The 6,548-nt window shown below is 38.0% G+C and overlaps 1 non-coding gene across 1 annotated transcript; it reads left to right on the forward strand.

Moving 5' to 3' along the window:
* The first annotated feature begins 6,171 nt into the window (after nucleotides 1-6,171).
* On the forward strand, nucleotides 6,172-6,276 carry LOC128585119 (U6 spliceosomal RNA). Its single transcript, XR_008379865.1, has one exon. It is a non-coding gene; the product is annotated as a U6 spliceosomal RNA (small nuclear RNA).
* The last annotated feature ends 272 nt before the right edge of the window (nucleotides 6,277-6,548 follow it).

A 6,548-nucleotide genomic window follows, 5' to 3' on the forward strand; every position in this document is an offset into this window, starting at 1 on the left:
ATTCTTCTGCATATGGATATCCAGTTTTCTCAGTATCAATCATTAAAAAGGTTGTTCTTTCTCCAAAGTATGTTCTTGGTGCCTTTGTCAAAAATCGGTTGGCTCTAAATATGTGAATTTACTTGTGGGTTCTCTACTCCACTCTGTTGGTCTAGATGCCTGTTTTCATTCTGTTGCTAATTAGTAAGAGGTGTCGCATTACTCAGCGCAATGCCTCAACATTTCCTAGAGTTACCAGATTTAGCAAATAAAATTACAAAACATCCACTAAGGAAAAAAAGTATCCAATATACTCAGTACTAATATGAAAGCATTATAAAAACAACTACATGCACACACAATATTAAAAACACAAGTATAGTCTAGCAAATAGGAGAGGAAGGGGGGGAGTGGTTGGAGGGATCTCACTTAATGTGCACAATTTGAGGATGTTCAGCACACCCCCGGAAGAAAGACTCAAATACAACTTGAATTTTACCTTAGAAATGAAAACAATGTAACCTAAACATTTGTACCCTCATATTAATCTGAAGGTTTTTTAAAAAATCCATTGAATTTGAATTTCAAATAAACTACAAATCTTTTTTATAAAGCAAGTCTCAAATATAACAAGGAGCATACCTGTATATAAAACATTGTTCATTGTCATTTCTTCAAGATATTTTGGATTTTTGTATGCTAGCTTAGTAACCCAGGTTATTAATAACAGGGAATGAATAGCAACATCTCAAGCCATACCCAGATTTTATGAATAAATTTATCAGTTCATACATGTGACAATATAAGATGAAACAAATTATAAATAACATATAAACGAAGTATAAAATGTAATCATTGAGATTTAAACGGTGTGGACAGATTAGCACATTAGACACAGCTGAGAAAGGAATTCAAGCACCAGAAAATACATATTGAGAAGTGACCCAGGGCAAAGACATGGAAAATATAAAAGAGGAGTTAAAAAACAAAGGGTTGAGGAGAAGATTCTTTATTTACTTAATCACCATTCTAAAAATATATGTAAGGAAGAAGCAACATTTGAAGAGATATAGTAATAGGTGATCATTCTTTAGAGTTGATGAAAGATGTTAGTAATTAGATGGAAGAACCCAAACAATCGTAAGAAGTTTTCCATAAATGGATAAACTTCACAGTTTTAAACTAAGCATATGGCATTGAAACTGCAGAATTGTGGCAATTTTTACTTCAATTTTTACTGTGTTCTAATGGTGATTTTTTTTCTACTTCCCTTTTTCCTTCACTACTACATATTATTTGCAATTTTTCTACAGGGCAAATCTATCCCTTCTTGCCCATTGATATATTTCTTCAGTTATTTATTTGTATAAGGATTTTTTTCATTCTTTGAGTTACAATCCAATATTAACATTATTCTTTTGCTTGAATTATCACATATGTCCATTTTGTCCACACCAGGCCAGTCTGGCTCATTTCTTGCCTTTCCCTGCAGTGGCCTCTCTCTCTCTGAATATTTCAGGTGGTCTCCCTGTGATAGGCTCTCTGACATTTAAGAAAAGTCATGAATGTGCAAGTCATCTGGCTTTGTTTTCCAGCATAGTGATGTGAAAGAAACTCTCCAGCTCTGTACCTCCCCGAATGGAAACTGGGCTTTTATCTGCAAATTTTATTTGCCCTGGCTTACTAATTCTATCTATTTCAACACGATTGACCCTCAACCCTCACTTTTTTTAACATTTAACATATATTAATTTATTAAAGTTGTTATCTCATGTTTATGTCTAAAATAGTGAAGTGTAAGCTTTGTGAAGATTAGATGTTTTCATGAACTAATGGAAAAAGTACAAACTTTAGGGAAACGAAAAACTAAGCTCAAATCAAGCTTCTGTGATCTATACGGTCACAAAATTACATGAGCCCCCGTTTCTTCTTCCACAAAATATATATAAGAATAATCAACTAAGATTCTGGTTGTGAGAATCAAGGGACATGTGTATAAAGCTTCTGGAATATGTTATCTTTCAAAAGATGTTAATTCATTTCTTTCTCTAATAACTGAAGTTCTAAAGGAAAGAAAATCTTGTTTAAAAGTTATAATAGCTTGGCCAGGCATGGTGGCTCATGCCTGTAATCCTAGCACTCTAGAAGGACAAAGGCAGGAGGCTCACTTGAGCTCAGGAGTTCAAGACCAACCTGAGCAAAAGCGAGACCCCATCTCTACTAAAAATAAAAAAGACTAGTCAGGTGTTGTGGCAGGTGCCTGTAGTCCCACCTACTTGGGAAGCTAAGGCAGGAGGATTGCCTGAGCCTAGGAGTTTGAGGTTTCTGTGAGTTAGGCTGACTCTACAGCACTCTAGCCTGGGCAACAGAGTGAGACTCTGTCTCAAAAAATTAGAAAAAAAAAAAAAAAAGTTGTATTATTTGATGACAAAGCAAAAACTGCACTCATAATGAATCCTCAAACTGCAGCATGAGGACAGAACCAGGTAAGAGTGGATTGTCAGCTTTGATCTGAGTCATAGACTCATGATTTTTGAAGCCTGCACAAACCCTTGGGTGAAAATGACTAAGTTCACAGTGCCAAAGGGGAGCCACATAATGTTGACTACTCATTTAAAGTAGGATGGCACATAATAAACACCACACATGTTGAATTTCTGATAGCAAGTGTTAGTTCTTCCCTCACTAAGGAATTGGGGAAAACCTCTTAGTCCTATATGGCTAAGAGAAAAATTCTTTTTTTCCAGTTATTTCTATTGAAGTTTACCTTCTTTCCTTCACTGTTCTGACTCTTTTTTCAGGGTCAAATCATTTCCATGTTTTTATTCCACACCAGCCAGCAATGAAAAGGTTTTTTATACCTCCGTCACAGCATGAAAAATCCTCAAGTCTCTGTTCATTCACTTTCTTTAGGATTAAGGTATAATTAACAATAATTTTAAGTGCATCTGCTCCTTTTAATAGACACTGAAAAATGCATACTGCCAGTTATTTTAGAAACAAAAACAGCACTTTTTCCTCTGTGCCCAGTTCCACAGCTTCCTCTGATCTCAGCACTTGGAGTCCTTATAGCTGTTTGGAGTTAGTGACCAGCAACGTGTCTACCATGGCTTTTGCTTTGGTCAGAGGAGTAACTCCCTTTTTGTAACTCTGTTTGTAACACTACTTCAAACACTCCTAAACTCCCCCCCAAACAGGGTAGCGTACAAGAGTTCATCATCTCACAGCCGCATAAAGACCTGGCTTTTTTTTTAGCAATAATATTGCTACCCTTCTAATGAAGCATGAATCTTTAGACATATTCACCAATCCTCACACATCTGAAGCAATTAGGCAGGAGTTAGTAACTCCTTAGTTCAGGTGGAATTATGTTCTTTGCCATAGTGGGGAATGCTAGAAAAAATACATTTTGGTTAAATACTCTATACCTGTGTTTCTCAAACTACAGGTTATAACCCAGTTGTTTGTGAGTTCTGAGATCAAATCGGTGGTTTGTAACTAGGATTTTTCCTTTAATAGAGGGGAACGGAATATAAAGAGAAAGCAGCAAGAAAAGGAGAAAATTCACATGTAAGGGTATGTGTTATTTCATGACTTCATTAGAAGGAATAGCCAAGCCCTTACTTTTTCATTCAGCAAACATATTTTAAGTAACCTCTCTGAACAGCAAAATTCTAAGTCCTGTACCCTTTCACATTTCATGCCTCCCTTCTTGCCTAGAAATACCTTTCCTATGAATGTTGTGGGTCTCAGAGTTGGGCGATTTCTGGTTGTAGCTCATATCCAGATCCAAACTCAAGCTCAAGTCCAAGTCTACCTAAGGCCATTACAGATCTTGAATCATCGTTCCACTTCAGGGATGGTTCTCATTGAATAGGGAAAAGAAAGGCAAAGAAAACACAGAGGAGTTTAGTTGAAAGGAGATGGCAACTACTTAAAATCTCACTTTATGAAAATAATTCCCCATTTCTGTTGAACAATATCTTGAGTTTTCCCTTTTAAAGCAGGGTAAAATCTAAAGGATAAAAATCTAAAGGAAGCAAGATAAAAAGTAAATACAAATTACTTGAAGTGAGGCTGAGCGTGTCAAATAGAACAAGCAGTGAAGCACAGTCAGTGATAGAACTCCAGGGATCCCTGGAGGGGCCTGGCTCTCAGGCAGGGATAATTAACACCCATGGGCATCAGCCAGCTCAACCTCATGCCTGTTGCCTGTAGACCTGCCCTAAAGGGCATGGGTTTTTTTTTCATTTGCTTAATAAAATTGATGATCAGATCAGCCTCTAAGAATTGATAAGCTCTGAAAATCTGGTCTTGTCATCTCTGTATTTAATACCCTCAGTGTCTCTCTAATTCTCCTAGGGAAAAAAATTGAAGTTCTTTAACCTGACCTTCCAGGTCCTGTCTTTGACTTAGCTTTTGAGACTCCCTCTCCTAAACTTTCCTCTGCCTTTGTGATTATGTGCCAGGAGTTCCCTTAGCAGCAGGTTTTTGCATATGTTCCTCATGTTACCTGAAAACACATTTCCCTTCCACTTCACCTGCTAACTCCTCTTCATCCCTCAGTTCTTACATGGCTTCCTCTATTAGAGCTTCACTGCCCCGGGCTTTTCTCTGTAGGTGTTGATGGTTTACTGCTCTGTAATGCCCTATAATACCCTGTCCCTGCAGGTCATAACACGTTTCAAACTATATTCTACAAGGTCTGACAATCAAGTCCATGAACTTGCCACTGTACACTTACATTGACAGCAATGTACAAAAACTCAGGAATGTTTCATAACCTTAGTGTATTAGTGTCTCACAGTTGTGTAGTTGTGTTCATGTCAACATGTGGTGGTATCTTGCTGAGTGGTGTTCATTATTGTTGTCACATGTTTCTGGGGGCTATAGCAAGAATGTCAGGGCTTGAATTAGAGCAAAAAACCAAACACTATATTTCTTGTTAACCTTGGCAAGAGTGGAAGTGAAATCGGGGACATGTTGTGTTCGTCCAAGTTTATGGGGATAATGCCATGAAGAAAATGGTAGTTTGCAAATTAAACATTTTTCTGAGGAGAGAGAAAAAATCCCTGATAAAGAGAGGTCAGGGTGGCCAGTAATAAGAAATGACAAAAACATTGAAAAAATTATTAAATTTTGCATCAAAATCATTGGCTAACAGTGAGAAGTATAGCAGGCCAAGTAACCATTGGTAAATAGGAAAATCTTAACTGAAAATCTTGGCAAATAATTCATGGCTCTTGCATCAGGATGATGCACCAGCTCACACGGCACTGTCTGTGAGGGAGTTTTCAGCCAGTAAACAAATAACAGTACTCACCTGATCTGGCCCCTGATGACTTTTTCTTTACAGATAAAGGAAATACTGAAAGGAAGATATTTTGATGACGTTCAGGACATCAAGGGTAATGTGACAACAGCTTTGAGGCCTTTCCAGAAAAAGTGTTCCAAAATTGTTTTGAAGGATGGACTAGGCTCTGATGTTAGTGCACAGCTTCCCAAGGGGAGAACTACGAAGGTGACCACAGTGTCATTCAGCAAGGAGGCCTGCAGCCCTTTTTCTAGGATGAGTTTCCAAGCTTACTTGTCAGACCTCGTAGTCATCTGTTTCTTCCCTATGCTCACATCCCAACAGCCCATAGGGTCAAAAACTATGGCAGCAACTAGTCCTTCCAGTTTTTTCTTGATCTTTTTTTCTTTTTGATTCCCAGATCTGACTCGGCAATGGGCAATAATCAACATTTCATAATCCTTATTACCACTATTACTGTATTCTCAATGTGTATTGAACTCTGGGTCTCCTCTGGGGCTTGGTTTCTACTCACTATAGATACAATATTTGCTTAAATTTGCTCATTTGTAAAATGAAGATTATGGGCAGGATTGGAGAAAATAATGACTGTAAAACCTTCAGTGCAGTTCCTAGCACACAGACATTCAATTCATGGTAATTATTTTAGCCTTATCTTTACGCCTTCACGCCTGTGTTCTAACATGTATTTCACCTAATTGCAACCATCTCTGTGCCCATACCCACCACCTGTTTATGGAGAACACGAGGGGCTAAGAACTAAAAGCCCCACTTTATGCATTTCCCCTTTATCATCCATATTGACTGGGGTAAAATGCTGGGAACCAAGTTTAGCCAGGATCGTTAGAAACTGTTTAAAAAAGGAATCATTGTTTGTTGCTTGCTTCGGCATCACATATACTAAAATTAGAATGATACAGAGAAGTTTAGCATGGCCCTTGCACAAGGATGACACACAAATTCGTGAAGTGTTCCATATTTTTTGTGTCACCATGGAAAAAAAATTATTGTTTGGATTTCTGGATTTTGAATACTGCCAGTGTCCTCACTAAGTCCCTCCCTGGAACCCCTGAAAATATCCTTACCAGAATTAATTGTATGTAGAAAATCTCTCCACTGGCCAACCCTCTGAGCTAACTGCCCCAGATAGACACCTTCAGTGAATACCTTCTGTTGTCCCCAAGACCCGCTGCCAAGAGTTCTGTTGGAGATGCAGAAGATCTGGATTCTGGTCCCTAAACTGTCATATAATAGC

The sequence above is a fragment of the Nycticebus coucang genome, chromosome 4 (genome assembly GCF_027406575.1).
Source record: "Nycticebus coucang isolate mNycCou1 chromosome 4, mNycCou1.pri, whole genome shotgun sequence".
Taxonomy (NCBI): domain Eukaryota; kingdom Metazoa; phylum Chordata; class Mammalia; order Primates; family Lorisidae; genus Nycticebus; species Nycticebus coucang.